The 18,839-nt window shown below is 33.7% G+C and overlaps 2 protein-coding genes and 1 long non-coding RNA gene across 3 annotated transcripts in view; 1 reads left to right on the top strand and 2 right to left on the bottom strand.

Annotated features, from left to right (window-relative positions):
- The window catches only part of TTLL5 (Tubulin tyrosine ligase-like 5), a 208,257-nt gene extending 205,913 nt beyond the window's left edge, over window positions 1–2,344 (bottom strand). Inside the window, exon 1 of the mRNA XM_070113029.1 lies at window positions 2,326–2,344. The gene's annotated coding sequence lies outside the window, so the exon portion shown is untranslated. The remainder of the gene's footprint in view (window positions 1–2,325) is intronic.
- The window catches only part of Nepl16 (Neprilysin-like 16), a 1,095,435-nt gene that overhangs the window by 40,798 nt on the left and 1,035,798 nt on the right, over window positions 1–18,839 (bottom strand). The gene's annotated exons all lie outside the window — the stretch shown is intronic.
- Window positions 3,888–4,615, top strand: LOC118682777 (uncharacterized). Its single transcript, XR_004978591.2, has 3 exons — window positions 3,888–3,982; window positions 4,047–4,242; window positions 4,300–4,615. It is a non-coding gene; the product is annotated as an uncharacterized lncRNA (long non-coding RNA).

Genomic DNA, 18,839 nt, shown 5'->3' with positions numbered 1-18,839 from the left:
GGTAAGGGGCACTTGTAGGCTTAACATTTTTAAACAGTGGGTGTGGCCTTGCCCTCTAAATGGCTAAATGTAAATATCTCCCGAATCACTGAGGCGATCTCAACCTAACTAGCTGAGAAGAAGTATTTTTAACATGTCTTTATACACTTTGAAAATGGGGAAAAGCAAATTATAACCACGCCCACTACCCATATAACGGTTATGTTGAAAATTACTATAAGTGCGATAACTCAGTGAATAAAAGAGTCACAAACATTCACAGCCAGGTTAGAAGGTGAGGGCTTTATGGAATCTTTAAGGTGAAATCTATATCTCAGGAACTACAAGACCATCTACAACCAAATTTGGTGTGTGAGGTTACGCCTACTTCATATATAACAAACTTTTAAATTATATATGATTCTTTCACTTTACACAGTACAAATCAAACATCACTGCGGTTATTAGCGTAAAACTTTGCACAAAAAGTGCCCCCACAATATTTAATCTAATGCCCAAAACTTGTCGAAAATAGGTCCAGGCACCAAATATGCGGATGTACCATATACCTATGTGTATTTTTTTCTTTGCAACACCACTTTTTGTCTCACTGCACTTCTTTTTTGTCACAACACTTTTGTTTCGCTTTTGTTTTTAAGATTTATTTCAAATCCAATAGTGCTTTTCTGTGAGGCTCGAAGCACCATGACTATTTGTATACCCAATTTTATGGGGATAGCACCGTGGTATTCATACTAAATTATAAAATAAAAATATTTGTTTAATTTTGTGAATAATTCCACAACGTCACTAACAAAAAGGTATATATTTAAAATTATGACGTTTTTATTTCGGTATAGTTATTAAAAAATGGACTTAGACGAACGCGGCGGCGAGAATCCAATCCAAGAACCGTACCAAAATTTAATACAAATAAAGTAGCGCGCAGGATCATTGTCGTACTCGAATGAGTTGAGTGCCATGATCCAGTTCTTTTTGTTAGTTGCTGGTGTGGGATGTGTTTGTCATCGCGTGTGGTGTTCTCGGATCTTGAGTGTAGTAGTGGCGTCGTGTGGAGTGAGATTCCTGAGCTATATCGCTTAAATTTGCACAGGATAAATCATTTTGACACCTCTACCGACAGTGTGAAAATAGTTTAAATCAGATGATAACCACCCCCACTCCCCATAGAACAGTATTGATTAAAACTAATAGTGCGATAACTCATTAAATAAACCAGTCTGAGACTTTGATTATTCGAACTTCCGGGTGACTTTATACCACATATATTGGCCGATATATTAGATATCTCAAGGAAAATAAGAAAGCGTGTTTTACTCATAGCAGTGTATTTTTGTGCCTAAAATGGATAAAATTGGGCGAAAACCTGACCAAAACTAATATCAGGATTTTCGAACAGCCGACTGACTTTATTCCATAAGATTGGTATGGTATGGTATATGAGGGAGCTGAATAGAACCCTGGGAGCACTTTATTAGTCTGTGGCATGTTAATAGTTGGTTAAATTGGCAAAAATATTGGGTTGGCAACTAAGGATTTCACTCATAGATGGCTTCAGTTGATTTTTAGATTTGCTGGGGTAGTTTAAATGTAAAACACATTTTGTTATTTGATAGTTGGCGTTCGTTGAAAAATGGAAGATCAAAAGGAACATTTTCGTCATATTTTGCTTTTTTATTTTCGCAAAGGGAAAAATGCATCGCAAGCTCACAAAAAGTTATGTGCTGTTTATGGCGACGAAGCCATAAAAGAACGGCGGTGTCAAAATTATTAGATTGCAGAGAAGCTTCAGGTATCACATACATGTATTGAAAATCACTTAAAATAACTTGGCTATGTTCAAAAACTCGATACATGGGTTCCATTTTTAAAACGAATGATAACTGGCGATGACAAATGCGGAAAAGATCGTGGAGCAAGCCAGGTAAACCAGCTCAAACAACATCAAAAGCTGGTATTCATCAAAAGAAGGTTTTGTTATCAGTTTGGTGGGATTATAAAAGAATTGTCTACTTTGAACTCTTACCACCCAACCGAACGATCAACTCTGTTGTCTACATTGAACAACTAACGAAATTAAACAATGCAGTTGAAGAAAAGCGGCCCGAATTGATAAATCGAAAAGATGATGTATTCCATCATGACAATGCAAGGCCACATACATCTTTGGTCACTCGGCAAAAATTATTGGAGCTTGGTTGGGCTGTTTTGCCACATTCACCATATAGTCCTGACCTTGCACCATCGGATTACTTTTTGTTTCGATCTTTACAAACCTCCTTGAATGGTAAAAATTTCAATAATGATGATGTTGTCAAATCGTACCTGATTCAGTTTTTTGTTAAGAAGTTTATGAACGTGGGATTATGATGGTGCCTGAAAGATGGCAAAAGGTTATTGATCAAAATGGGCAATACACTACAGAATAAAATTATTTAGTTCCATGAAAAAATTGTCTTAGATTTAAAAAAAAAAATCCGCAATTACTTAGTTGCCAGCCAATCGGGTCAATACCACCCTCAACTCCCATATACTGCTTATTATAATTTTCGCTATTCTATCAAGTTGTATACCAAATATGTCGTTCGATGTCCCCAGTATACCACATATAATGACTTCCGTCTTTCCAGCGGACTTTATACCATTCAGGTTGGTCAAAATGTGATATTTTAATGAAATTAATTGGACAAGTTTTCTTAAACGCTATGTAGTTTGGAGCTGAATTAACCTTGGTCAAAACCTTATATCTCTAATACAAAGAGTTCCGATCCTCTGGTTGACGTTTTCCACATCAACTCAATATATGTATATTAAATTTAGTCTTTTCGGTCGAGTTAATATCACATCTCATTTGAAGATATAATAAAATTTTTAGCTGCCGCGAACTAATATTTAACCATAAAACTGAGTCTAAGGTTATGGCCTTCAATATAAGTCAAGAAGATACCAAATTTGTTTTACCACCACCTGAAGGAATTTACTGGACTTTAATTCTTGAAAGTTGCAAGAGAACAAAAGGTTCGGTTGCACCCGAACTTAGCTCTTCCTTACTTGTTTAATAATGTATACCACCACAAAGGCTCGTAGAAGTTTTGCTCTTGTCCAATATACCGGTAGTGACAGACCGTCCCACTTCAATGCAACGAGCACAAGCGAGGAGGAAAAATTATGTGGAAAGGAAAAGGATGGGGCTTCTTGCCAATCTATACGAAACACAGATTAGTAAAAAGATTATTAAATTGTATTATATACAAAGAGTTATTAGAAATAAAAAAGTTGGCATTGTTTCAAAATCAGGTGAGAGAAGCGTATTATTTTGTAATAAATACAGTAACTAGTCTTACCTAAGAACCAAATATTGCTTTGTTTAGCAAATGCCCTTTTAATCGTTCAGATTAAAAACGAAAGCGTCGTGATTTGCACCATAAACCGGTATTCAAAAAGCTTAAAATTCTCATAAATAATAAAATACTTCGATAATAGATATTGCAATTCTTTTCATGGTAAAATGATGCCAACCAACCATTATTTTTACGTATAAGGCAATCTTTGAAATGTTTTGATCTTCTTCAGTAATTTGGTTTTTAATCTACTGGTCATAAAGAAACAGACAGCTCCTCACACACATTTGTGGAAATGTTCCTTCTTTATTATTTAGCAGAAAATAAAACGCTTCCTTATTTAAACGAAAATAACTTATGAATCTTCAACAAACATTATTTGTAAATAGTTTTACATCCCTGCAAGCCACGACTAACCACTTTCTCCGGAGGTTTAACACAATTACACATTTCTTCTTCAAGCACTTACAGCAACGCATATTTTAGGGACATTCCTTTTTTAACCAATTTCGAATTTCCCAAAAAAACAAAACTTGCTATATAATTTTTGTCATATTTGTCATTAATGTCAATAGACACATCCCAAAACGGAAAATAGCAAATGCAACAAGTCACTTGCGTTTGTAAAACACACAAGGAAAGTAAGTTGAGAAAACTATGTGTAATTTCGTAAATATATATTTTATTAATTAATATATTTTTTAGTATAAATAAAGTAGTTCATCTATCCAACTGTGGATCAGACAATGCTTTCTCCAGTGCCCTACATAAAAGGTTCAACAGTTTTACGCTAAATTGAAGATTTACTGGGAAAAACTCAGGTATTCGAGCCATTCCTACGCAGCTACATTCAAAACCGCTAATCGAAATTGATTGTGACTTGTGGTTTAGCCATGATGATGTACCTAAATGTAAACATTTATGCTTGAATGTATAAGAATAAATTTTTTTTTGAAAGCATTTTCAGATTCGATGAATCACTTGCTTGTCATGATGCTTCGAAAAAATTATCGAAATTTTGGAACACTAGTCTAGCACTGATTTTTAAAAAATGCTAAAAACTCCCAAGGTACGTTTTCGGTTTTTGAGTTTAGCCATGAGAGCAAGTGAAAGTGTCAATAATGAAATGATGGCCGTAAATGCGTACATCATCAAAAAGATTCTTACTTTTTTATAAATCGATAAACTAATGTATTATCAGGACGCAAAATTATTTGTATTAAATATATTAATGTTAAAAATATATGTCTATTAATCTAGCATGGAAGTTTTAATATTTGTAACTGAGTTGATAAGAAAAAAATAAATAATTTCAAAATTTTGTTTAAAATTTTAACAATATTTTTTATTAGGAATCCGAAAATGCAATACTTCGTCAGTTGACGATTAGGGAAATTACAGCAGTTCAGCTATATATTTTTTGTATGACACTGCTGAATAAGTGCATAGGATGCATGATCACTCGTACCATATACTTGTACGTACGTATAAGGAGAAAGTAGTGCAGATTGTCACGACGCCAAAGGTTAACCAGTTTAAGGGTTTGAAAACATAGTTTTTCACTAGTTTTTTAATCACTTTTGGCTGGCAGGGATATACACGAAAAAACATGTTTTTCGAAGATTAAACTTAGATCTCTTGTAGCATCATCATAGTATTGACAGAAAAATGTTAAAAATCATTGAAATAAGAGGACAAGGTAGATTATGTAATTTACACATTAAACTTTGATCTTTTGTAGTATGATCATTGAAACAGGAGGAAAAGGAAGATTATGTAATTTACAAACCATAGTTAATAGTGATGCTTGATGTATATTCAATTCGGAACTTTGAAGGCATATATTTCGATTTTGGATGCTAACTCTGAAAAACAGGCTACACTTCTTTTTTTCTTTAGACTTAGCCTCCCCTCATGAAAAAAATTGATTTTGTTTAATACCCTAGTGCTTTACAGTGTTATTAATCACGTTATTACGAGCAATAACTGAAGATAATTGTTATACTCTCGCAACCTGTTGCTACAGAGTATAATAGTTTTGTTCACCTAACGGTTGTTTGTATCACCTAAAACTAATCGAGTTAGATATAGGGTTATATATATATAAATGATCAGGATGAAGAGACGAGTTGAAATCCGGGGGCTGTCTGTCCGTCCGTCCGTTCGTCCGTCCGTCCGTGCAAGCTCTAACTTGAGTAAAAATTGAGATATCTTTATGAAACTTGGTAGACATGTTTCTTGGTACCGTGAGACGGTTGGTATTGCAGATGGGCGTAATCGGACAGAACACTTTTAGGTGAAAACCCATATCTTGAGATCTGCTTAACCGATTTCAAATAAATTCGGTGCGTAACGTTCTTTTCATGTTTCTATGTCATAGTACGAAAATGGGCGAAATCGGACTACAACCACGCTTACTTCCCATGTAACACCATTTTCAATTCCATCTGATTCTTTCACTTTCCACTATGCAAATCAGGTAACAATGATTACATCGGGGTAAAACTTTGCGTGAATAATGCAATTAAAGTATGCAACCTTGCGGCCAAAAATTGTCTAAATCGAACCAAAACTGTTCAAACCCCTAAGTACTAAATATGTGGACCCCAGTGGCTAAAGTTGACCTTCTACCGAAAATATCAGTCAATCCACAAAAAAATCTCAAACGAGTATACCATTTGACTTTGCGGGAGTATAAAATGTTCGGTTACATCCGAAATTAGCCCTTCCTTACTTGTTTTAATTTTTCCTTTAAAAATTTTCCGCTTTTTAATTATCTGTAAACTCTTCATTTTTTATGTGGCCAATGTATAATATACACCAATGAAACTTTGAATGAATTTAGATGTTAATTTTAATATTGTATAAGAGGGTACTAGAAATATTGATTTTCAGGATGTTTGGTTTATATAGATTTAATGGTGAGATGTGTACATTTAACCTATAGGCAGAGTTCCCACTTTTAAAATAATCTATACCATACAAAATTACAGTTTTTTATATTAATTTGTAGCTCAATTATAAATTTTTCACCCCATCTGCAATACCAATCTACTCAGAGCGCCATGGAAGTTTCATTCAGACATCTTACCTTTTAATCAAGTATCGCTGGCCGGACAGACAGCTATCCGGAATCAAACTCGTCTTCATATCAATTAGATATACATCTTTCTCAATTAGTTTAAAGTTACAAACAACGGTTAGGTGAACGAAAGCACTTCAATACTTGAAAGCAATCAGTGAGACGATAAGAACCAAAAATTTTTCAAAAATTTACAATGGTTTCAATTCTTTATTAGTAAGTTTACAGGAAATATTTATGTTGAAGTTTAATTGGAATGTTACCATTAATGAAATTATATACGCTAATTGGCGAAAGACAGTAAGTGCGTATCCTGGACCGCTACTTTCTCAATTTCTCAACTTGACGAACTAGGAGCAGGAAAAGCAGTTGTCGCAATGGTTTTTAGCTTACGACTTTACCATTGGTTTTACTTATCATCCTATTAGCCTATAGTACTAACAAGCGCCGTAAGAACAAAGTTTACATTGCAAAAATAATCATACTAAACGTATTTTTCTCAAGCAATACGTGGATTTCTCCTCTTATAGCGGGGGAATAGTTAGTTGGTAACAGCAACATGTAGAGCAAATCTTCCTGCAGTATGGGAAACAATAATAACTAAAACAGAATAACATACTGCAATACTATTACTGCAATTACGATTAAAATTAATTGTATTGACTCACTCGCCTTAATCGGCGAGTCTTACCTTATAATAAAAATAACAAAAAAGTAAGGAAGGGCTAAGTTCGGGTGTAACCGAACATTTTATATTCTAGCAACTTTCAAGAATCAAAGCCCAGGAAATTCCTTCAGGTGGTGGTAAAACAAATTTAGTATCTTCTTGACTTATATTGAAGGCCATAACCTTAGACTCAGTTTTATTGATAAATCTTAGTTCGCGGCAGCTAAAATTATATTATATCTTCAAATGAGATGTGTATAGGTATGTGATATTAACTCGACCGAAAAGGCTAAATTTAATATACATATATTGAGTTGATGTGGAAAACGTCAACCAGAGGATCGGAACTCTTTGTATTAGAGATATAAGGTTTTGACCAAGATTAATTCAGCTCCAAACCACATAACTTTTAAGAAAACTTGTTAATTTAATTTCATTAAAATATGACATTTTGACCAACCTGAATGGTATAAAGTCTGCTGGAAAGACGAAAGTCATTATATGTGGTATACTGGGGGCATCGAACGACATATTTGGCATACAACTTGATAGAAAAGCGAAAATTATTGTAAGCAGTATATGGGAGTTGAGGGTGGTATTGACAGAATTTTATCTATTTTTGCCAATTCCACATACTATTAACATGCCACAGACTAATAAAATGCTCCCAGGCTACCTCACATACCATCACCAACACCAATATACCTATATGGAGTAAAGTCAGCCGGATGCTCGAAAATCGCGATATTTGTTATATGAGGGCTAGGGCAAGTTTTCTGCCGATTTTATGTTTTAGGTACAAGAATGTACCGTTATTAGAAAAACATATTTGCTCAATTTTATTACGATAACTAACTATTGACCGATATATGCGATAGTAAGTCTGCCGCAAGTTCGAAAAGCTGACTCACAGACCTATTGTTATTAGAAAGGATTCTCCTCGAATTTTTATTCTATATCTTACACATTCACCGATATTTTCGGTACCTGGTGGCCTGAAAAGTTATGGTCCGATTTTTTTTAGACTTGAGTTGGCAAACTTTAAAGGCACTATTTATGCAAAGTTGTATCCCGATATATTCATTGGTTCGACTCCTGTAAAGCTCGATCGTACCATTTTATGTGTATTATTTAATGTTTCTGACATGTTTAGTTAGTGAATTATCGCACTTTCAGTAGTTTACCTATTTTCATAATGTGGTAAAATGTATTGAAGAAATTTGTTTTCTGATAATATAGCCTATATGGTTTGCGAAATATCTATATATATATAAATGAAACCCGTTTCCCGTTGTCACGCCATAACTTGAGAACGGCTAGACCGATTTGGCTGTTTTTTTTGTGGTTTTCTAATACTCTATAGAAGGTTCTTACGGAAAAAAAAATAAAAATAGTAAGAAAAAGTCTCAGAAAGATTGAAAAAATACATCTAAAATTGCATATTTTAAAAAACGCGCGTAACGAATGTCATCGTAATTCACAGCCATAGACTATATTGAAAGAGCATCGTTTGTTCGGAAATGTGGTTAACTAATTAAATTATCGCACTAATTTACTAATTTTTGAAAATTACTCGCCACAATTAAATGTACTGACTTTGACGGTAATATTAATAATACCAGTGATGATTTCATTTAAATGTAAGTATTTAATAATAATAAAATATGTATACTATGAGTTATATTTCAGAACTCAGTATACAAACTTCGCATATCCTATTAAGTAATCTGTGGTAATCTGACACACATAACCTAACATAGTGCTAACTATAATTTTATTAAGTTTTTGATAAAGTTTGTTTTGTTTTAAAGACTAAGAAGTTTGTTGTTTGCTAATAAGTGTTTGTTAATCACGGTAAGTTCACAGCTTACTATCGATTTTTGGTAACTTTTGATGATTAAACCATATTAAAATTTCGTATACATGGTTAAACAGAAAATATAAGGGAGTAATTTTTTATTTTCAGTTGGATTTTCGTTTTTTAAACTGCCACCAAGCAGACGTAAAAACTTAGGCCGCAGAACTCGAAATACTGCAAGTCAAAGATACAAGTATGTAAGAGCAAATGAAACTGATGAGCAACGTGAAGCTCGAAATTAAGTGTTAGCTACAATATTTATAACTTATGAACGGCTTAACCGATTTGGCTTTAAATTGGTGAGGAGATAGCATAGAATCGTCTATTTTAAATAATTCGCTACTGTTGTTAATGTGAATGAAAACGTATTTAAATTATCTAGATATATTCGGAATGACATCACATAATCTTTGGTTGAAAATTATTCAGAGCTATTTCAATTCACCTCAATTATGCAACGGTACAACTTCGAAAATCAATATTAAATATTATTGTAGCAACTATTTTGACTGGAAAATTTAATGGAGAAATGGTCCTCTTACCACGTTTTCCAATGATATTGTCAGAACGTATGTTACAAATAGAGCTTAATTAATTGAATTTGAAAATGTTTATAAATTAAAACTATAAATATTATTGTTAAAAATTAAGAACGATAAACCCCTTTCATTATTCAAACGTTATGTACTAACAACTTTGAAAATTACTCATTTGTTTCATACTTGAATATAAAATTAATAAAATAAAACAATCAACATATTATATTTTATGTTTATTTGTGTTTAATAACAAATCGAAGGAATTTACAATAGTATTAATCATTTTCAACTTAATATATATACCTTAGCCACAACAACGCGTGGACGGGGACCTCTAGCACAATTATACATTCCATCTGATTCCCTCACTTTCCGGTATACAAATCAAGAAGCAGTTGATATATCGGAATAAAACTTTGCACGAATGGTGCTTTCAAAATATGCCACCTAATGACCAAAAATTGTGCAAATCGAACCAAAACTGTTGAAGGCCCTACGTACCGAATATGTGAACACTAGTAACTATAGTTGACTTTTTTATGAAAATATCGGTCAATGTGTGAGATATACATGTAATTGAATTTCAGAGAGGATCCTTTCTTGATACTAGTATGTCTGTATGTAAAATATGTGTTGAATCGGGTCAATACTTCACTTAGCCCCCGTATGCCTAAAATAAAGATATTCGAACTACCGGGTGACTATACCACATATATTGGCCGATATATTAGTTATCTCAAGGAAAATAAGAAAGCGTGTTTTACTCATAGCAGTGTATTTTTGTGCCTAAAATAGATAAAATTGGGCGAAAGCCTGACCAAAACTAATATCAGGATTTTCGAACAGCCGACTGACCTTACTTCATATAATTGGTGATGGTATGTGAGGTATCTGAATGAAAACCTGGGAGCATTTTATTAGTTTGTGGCAAGTTAATACAGGGTTTTTCAATAAGAGTAATATAATTAAAAAAAAGCACCTACTAATTGTTAAGGAAAGTCAAGTTTTTTATTTTATATGAAGTACAATACAATCGATACAATTAAATTTTGAATATAATATCATTCAAATGGCCTCCATGACTTCTTTTGTAAGAACGGATTCGATGAACTTAATTTTCGAGTGCTTTTTTCACTAAATCAAGTCGTATGTCATGAATAGCACGTTCAATATTGACTCCTAAAGCTTTAAGAGAGATGGTTTATTGCCTGACTGCCTATATGACTTCAAATAACCCCACAAGAAGTAATCTAATGGTGTTAAATCACATATTTTTAGAAGCCATTCAATGTCACAATTTCTTAAAATGATCAAATTTCCAAACTTTTCTCGCAATAATTCGGTTGTTGCACGTGCTGTGTAGCACTTAGTTCCGTCTTATTGGAACCGGATGTTGTCAAGCAACTACTTCCAATTTCGTCCATAAAAAATTGGTTATCATTGATGTATGCCGCTCTTAATTCACAGTAACGGTGTCACCAGCTTTATTTCGAAAGAAGAACGAACCGATGATTCCACCAGACCAAACACCACACCAAACTGTCAATTTAAGTGAATGTAATGGTTGCTCATGACATCGACAGTTTTCTTTATTTACCGCAGCGCTCAGATGAAAATGAGCCTCATCGGAGATGGCAAAAGCGCACGAAAAGTTGCAATTGGAGAACGATTATTTTGATAATTAAATTTAATAATTTGTAAACGTTGTTCTTGCGTATATCTTTCAATGATGAAATTGCAAACATGGCTGAGTACAATGAAATAAAATAACATTAATTTAACAATTAAAAATGGCCGAAACGGCACTTAGAAATCATATCATCCAAACAGATAACATCAGGTCAATACTACCCCCACTCCCATATACTGCATACATTGTATAATAATTTTCGGTTCACTAACAAGTTTTATGCCAAATACAATATGTCGTTCAATACCCCCAGTATAATGACTTCCGTTTTTTCATCTGACTTTAAACCGTTCAGGCTGGTCAGAATGTGATATTTATATGAAATTAAATGGACAAGTTTTTTTAAAAATTGTGTGTGAATATGAAACAAATAGGTCTAGACTTTGGTCTAAACCTTATATCTTTAAAATAATGAATTGCGATCGCGTTAGTTGACGTTTTCACAGCAACTCATTATATTAAATTTAGCTTCTTCAGTTGAGTTTATATCCCATATATCTCATTACAAAATGAAAAAAAGTAAAATATAGTAAAAAAACTAAGTGAGTCTCTGACCTATAATATAACTTAATAAAATAACAAATTTGATTGTAATCCATTTACGATTTCGTGGAATAATGAGTCTTAAATTGTTTGGGTGTACTTGAGAGCACATTTTTAAGCAATTTTATTAATATATAACTCATTTAACAACATGTTCAGCATAACGTTTGTTAGAATAACGAAAATCAATATATGTAGTATTTAGGAGTTAGAGTCATTCGTAGACTAAATTCATATATTTTCGGCATTAAACTATAGTATATCCAATATTATACGTGCAAATAATTTTGCTAAGATAACATACGTTTTCACCCGATTTTACTCATTTTAGACACAAAAATGCATCATTAAAAGAAAAATATAATATTTAATTAATTTTATTAAAATAGCTTACATATTGGCTGATATATGCGATATGAAGTAAACCGGAAGTTCGAAATCTCATAGATTAATCGTTATTTTCAGGTATAAGGTTAGCACCAGGCACTGGGGTTCCCGTATTCGGTAACTGAGGGCGTGAACAGTCATTGTTCGATTTTGACAATTTTTAGACTTGAGATGGTATACCTCAAAAGCCCTCTTTGTGCAAAGTTTTGTCAAGACACATGTATTCTTCAGTGCTTGATTTTTATAATGGAAAGTGTAAGTATCATATGGTATTTAAAATTGTGCTGTATAAGTAAGCGTGGTTGTAGTCCAATTTCGCACTGTAATATGGGAATGTTAAAATAGTCCTATGTGTCAAATTTATAGAAATTAGTCGAGTAGTTTCGGAGATATGTGATTTCACGTAAATGTGGGCGGTCCACGCCCATCGTCCAATTCTGACAACGGCTCCTATAAAATCCCCTTGCACCATTTCGGATGTAAAATTTAATGTCTCAGACGCATGTAGTTATTGACTTATTTTACTTTTAATAGTTTTTATCAAAACCCGTTATATGGGGAGTGGGGGGGTTATCAACCGATTTCATACAATTTCACACTGTCAAAGGAAGAGTCAACAATATTTTATTTGTGCAAATTTAGATAATATAGCTTGAATGGTTTAGGAGATATATACATTAAACTTATTGGGCCATGCCCTCTTTTCAAAAGTTTTTTCAACAATAGAGTATCCTCCCCAATGCAATTGTCTGTACCAAATGATAAGTTTATATCTTAATTTCGTGTTATTCTTTCAGGTTTTCGATTAATGGAGGTTCGTGGGCCGTGGCAATGGTCCGGACAGACAGACAGACATCCAGAATTCAACGCGTCTCGTTATTCTGATCATTTATATAGTATATATATTATATAACTCTATAGCTATCCCGATCAGTTTATGTGTTATAAACAACCGTTAGGTGAGCAAAACTGTTATACTCTGTAGCAACATGTTGCAAGAGTATAAACATATAATAGAATACGTTTTATGTTTTATTTCCTTATACAATAAGTAAGTGCTAGCGAACAACATGGGTATCAAGAATAATATTAACCATCATATAAGTAAGTCAAGGCAATATTTGAAAAGCAAACTAAAATATAATTGCATCGACGTGATTAAAGTAAGTAAACATTTTAGTATATTTGAGGTATACCTGATATATTCTGCGAAATTATTGCACATGGTGTAGTGTCAAGCCCAAAAAAGCCGATATTCGAAAATAATCATTAGGAATGTGAATCTATGGTTAAAAAATATTATTTCCAAAATAGCCTTATATTATATTAACTAAGCCCTAAATTAAGATACAAAACTGTAATTTGTTGCAAGTGATCGCAGTGGTAAGGGGCACTTGTAGGCTAAACATTTTTAAACAGTGGGTGTGGCCTTGCCCTCTAAATGGCTAAATGTAAATATCTCCCGAATCACTGAGGCGATCTCAACCTAACTCGCTGAGAAGAAGTATTTTTAACATTTCTTTATACACTTTGAAAATGGGGAAAAGCAAATTATAACCACGCCCACTCCCCATATAACGGTTATGTTGAAAATTACTATAAGTGCGATAACTCAGTGAATAAAAGAGTCACAAACATTCACAGCCAGGTTAGAAGGTGAGGGCTTTATGGAATCTTTAAGGTGAAATCTATATCTCAGGAACTACAAGACCATCTACAACCAAATTTGGTGTGTGAGGTTACGCCTACTTCATATATAACAAACTTTTAAATTATATATGATTCTTTCACTTTACACAGTACAAATCAAACATCACTGCGGTTATTAGCGTAAAACTTTGCACAAAAAGTGCCCCCACAATATTTAATCTAATGCCCAAAACTTGTCGAAAATAGGTCCAGGCACCAAATATGCGGATGTACCATATACCTATGTGTATTTTTTTCTTTGCAACACCACTTTTTGTCTCACTGCACTTCTTTTTTGTCACAACACTTTTGTTTCGCTTTTGTTTTTAAGATTTATTTCAAATCCAATAGTGCTTTTCTGTGAGGCTCGAAGCACCATGACTATTTGTATACCCAATTTTATGGGGATAGCACCGTGGTATTCATACTAAATTATAAAATAAAAATATTTGTTTAATTTTGTGAATAATTCCACAACGTCACTAACAAAAACGTATATATTTAAAATTATGACGTTTTTATTTCGGTATAGTTATTAAAAAATGGATTTAGACGAACGCGGCGGCGAGAATCCAATCCAAGAACCGTACCAAAATTTAAAACAAATAAAGTAGCGCGCAGGATCATTGTCGTACTCGAATGAGTTGAGTGCCATGATCCAGTTCTTTTTGTTAGTTGCTGGTGTGGGATGTGTTTGTCATCGCGTGTGGTGTTCTCGGATCTTGAGTGTAGTAGTGGCGTCGTGTGGAGTGAGATTCCTGAGCTATATCGCTTAAATTTGCACAGGATAAATCATTTTGACACCTCTACCGACAGTGTGAAAATAGTTTAAATCAGATGATAACCACCCCCACTCCCCATAGAACAGTATTGATTAAAACTAATAGTGCGATAACTCATTAAATAAACCAGTCTGAGACTTTGATTATTCGAACTTCCGGGTGACTTTATACCACATATATTGGCCGATATATTAGATATCTCAAGGAAAATAAGAAAGCGTGTTTTACTCATAGCAGTGTATTTTTGTGCCTAAAATGGATAAAATTGGGCGAAAACCTGACCAAAACTAATATCAGGATTTTCGAACAGCCGACTGACTTTATTCCATAAGATTGGTATGGTATGGTATATGAGGGAGCTGAATAGAACCCTGGGAGCACTTTATTAGTCTGTGGCATGTTAATAGTTGGTTAAATTGGCAAAAATATTGGGTTGGCAACTAAGGATTTCACTCATAGATGGCTTCAGTTGATTTTTAGATTTGCTGGGGTAGTTTAAATGTAAAACACATTTTGTTATTTGATAGTTGGCGTTCGTTGAAAAATGGAAGATCAAAAGGAACATTTTCGTCATATTTTGCTTTTTTATTTTCGCAAAGGGAAAAACGCATCGCAAGCTCACAAAAAGTTATGTGCTGTTTATGGCGACGAAGCCATAAAAGAACGGCGGTGTCAAAATTATTAGATTGCAGAGAAGCTTCAGGTATCACATACATGTATTGAAAATCACTTAAAATAACTTGGCTATGTTCAAAAACTCGATACATGGGTTCCATTTTTAAAACGAATGATAACTGGCGATGACAAATGCGGAAAAGATCGTGGAGCAAGCCAGGTAAACCAGCTCAAACAACATCAAAAGCTGGTATTCATCAAAAGAAGGTTTTGTTATCAGTTTGGTGGGATTATAAAAGAATTGTCTACTTTGAACTCTTACCACCCAACCGAACGATCAACTCTGTTGTCTACATTGAACAACTAACGAAATTAAACAATGCAGTTGAAGAAAAGCGGCCCGAATTGATAAATCGAAAAGATGATGTATTTCATCATGACAATGCAAGGCCACATACATCTTTGGTCACTCGGCAAATATTATTGGAGCTTGGTTGGGCTGTTTTGCCACATTCACCATATAGTCCTGACCTTGCACCATCGTATTACTTTTTGTTTTGATCTTTACAAACCTCCTTGAATGGTAAAAATTTCAATAATGATGATGATGTCAAATCGTACCTGATTCAGTTTTTTGTTAATAAAAACCAGAAGTTTTATGAACGTGGGATTATGATGCTGCCTGAAAGATGGCAAAAGGTCATTGATCAAAATGGGCAATACACTACCGAATAAAGTTATTTAGTTCCCTGAAAAAATTGTCTTAGATTTAAAAAAAAAAATCCGCAATTACTTAGTTGCCAACCAATCGGGTCAATACCACCCTCAACTCCCATATACTGCTTATAATAATTTTCGCTTTTCTATCAAGTTGTATACCAAATATGTCGTTCGATGTCCCCAGTATACCACATATAATGACTTCCGTCTTTCCAGCGGACTTTATACCATTCAGGTTGGTCAAAATGTGATATTTTAATGAAATTAATTGGACAAGTTTTCTTAAAAGCTATGTAGTTTGGAGCTGAATTAACCTTGGTCAAAACCTTATATCTCTAATACAAAGAGTTCCGATCCTCTGGTTGACGTTTTCCACATCAACTCAATATATGTATATTAAATTTAGTCTTTTCGGTCGAGCTAATATCACATACCTATATATATTTTTAGCTGCCGCGAACTAATATTTAACAATAAAACTGAGTCTAAGGTTATGGCCTTCAATATAAGTCAAGAAGATACCAAATTTGTTTTACCACCACCTGAAGGAATTTACTGGACTTTAATTCTTGAAAGTTGCAAGAGAACAAAAGGTTCGGTTACACCCGAACTTAGCTCTTCCTTACTTGTTTAATAATGTATACCACCACAAAGGCTCGTAGAAGTTTTGCTCTTGTCCAATATACCGGTAGTGACAGACCGTCCCACTTCAATGCAACGAGCACAAGCGAGGAGGAAAAATTATGTGGAAAGGAAAAGGATGGGGCTTCTTGCCAATCTATACGAAACACAGATTAGTAAAAAGATTATTAAATTGTGTTATATACAAAGAGTTATTCGAAATAAAAAAAGTTGGCATTGTTTCAAAAGCAGGTGAGAGAAGCGTGTTTTATTTTTATTTATTTTTATTTATTATATGAAAAATAATAATACAATTATTATTTTACAAAGTAAAAGGAGCACTAGCTTCAGAGGCTTTCAGCTCGCAGCTTTAATTATAAAGGTCTTAAATAATAAAAATGATAAATTCCGTGTAAAAAATATTTACAAACAATATGTTTTTATGCAATAAAAATTATATGTTATAAATCAATTTAGAAAAGGAAGGATTAGCTTCAATGTATTTTTTTAAATTTTTACGAGATAGGATTTCAGAGATTTTGGTAATATTTACAATAGATGTTACTTTTAGTAAATCAAGAGCTTTATTGTTTTGAAAGATACTGGTTCTTGCAGAGTTGAAGTAGGGGCATTCATCAAGTAGATGCATTATGGATAAGGTCGGCGAGTTGCAATATGTGCAGGGTGGAATTCTGTTTCCATTTAATATATGAGAGTGCGTTAATGACGTATGGCCAAGACGAAGGCGAACAAAGGCTTTGATGTCGTGGCATCGGCCTGAGGGTGGGTAGATAGATTTATTCCCGTTCTGATTGCAGATGGCGTAGTGATGTTGCACATTTTTCCAAGCATTAACTTTTATGGTTTTTTCCTGTGAAGCGATTAAACGGAATATATCCTTTTTTTCAATGTAGTCGAAGATAATCAATGGCTGTTTTGCAGCCAGTTTGGCGTTATGATCGGCCCATACATTTCCAGTAATGCCAGCGTGACCTGGGACCCACATAATTTTTATGTTTGTGTTACTAATTAGTATGTTTCTAATTTGCGAAATTAGGTAAGACTTGTTGGTTCCATTAAGAAGAGCTGAGATTGTAGACTTGCTATCTGTGCATATTAACGTTTTTGTATTATAGTAACGAGCTAGAGGTAATGCATTATATATGGCTGCTGCCTCTGCCGTGTATACTGAGCAGTAGTTGGGTAATTGTCCAGCTTTTAACGTATTTCCAATGTTATCAACAATAGCAAAAGACGTGTAGAGGTCGGCCTTGGAAGCGTCCGTAAATATGAGCTTCCAGTCTGCGTATTGTTGTATAATGAGTTCTTTAAAAAAACTTTGATATACCCTGGAATTAGTGTTCTTCTTTTGATATTTTTGAAGTTCTAGCTCGAACGAGGTTTTTTTAAGTAACCATGGTACAGCTGAGATAAAGTTTACAACCGGTACAGATGAAATACCTAGATCTTTAGCTAGTTTGATGCATCTAGAGATAGTGGAGCCAATATTGGAGTTTGTTTCATCAGTCCATTTGGCTTTTATTATACCATATAAGAGGTTACTATTGCACAATAGCAGTTTTGGAATAAGTTTTTGTGTAGTGTTCGTTATTCTTTAGTCGATAGATGGGAGTCCAGCTTCCGTTAAAATAAACTTTATTGGTGAAGTCGGAAATGCACGAATACTTCTCCTAACAGCTGCATGATATGGTGCAAAGATTTGCTTTATAGCGTATAGAAGCGTATTATTTTGTAATAAATACAGTAACTAGTCTTACCTAAGAACCAAATATTGCTCTGTTTAGCAAATGCCCTTTTTAATCGTTCACATTAAAAACGAAAGCGTCGTGATTTGCACCATAAACCGGTATTCTAAAAGCTAAAAATTTTCATAAATAATAAAATACTTCGATAATAGATATTGCAATTCTTTTCATGGTAAAATGATGCCAACCAACCATTATTTTTACGTATAAGGCAATCTTTGAAATGTTTTGTTCTTCTTCAGTAATTTGGTTTTTAATCTACTGGTCATAAAGAAACAGACAGCTCTTCACACACGTTTGTGGAAATGTTCCTTCTTTATTATTTAGCAGAAAATAAAACGCTTTCTTATTTATACGAAAATAACTTATGAATCTTCAACAAACATTATTTGTAAATAGTTTTACATCCCTGCAAGCCACGACTAACCACTTTCTCCGGAGGTTTAACACAATTACACATTTCCTCTTCAAGCACTTACAGCAACGCATATTTTAGGGATATTCCTTTTTTAACCAATTTCGAATTTCCCAAAAAAACA

Source organism: Bactrocera oleae, chromosome 2 (genome assembly GCF_042242935.1).
Source record: "Bactrocera oleae isolate idBacOlea1 chromosome 2, idBacOlea1, whole genome shotgun sequence".
Lineage (NCBI taxonomy): Eukaryota > Metazoa > Arthropoda > Insecta > Diptera > Tephritidae > Bactrocera > Bactrocera oleae.
The sequence above is the reverse complement of the archived record's forward strand: the minus strand, read 5'-3'. Positions and strand labels throughout refer to the sequence as shown.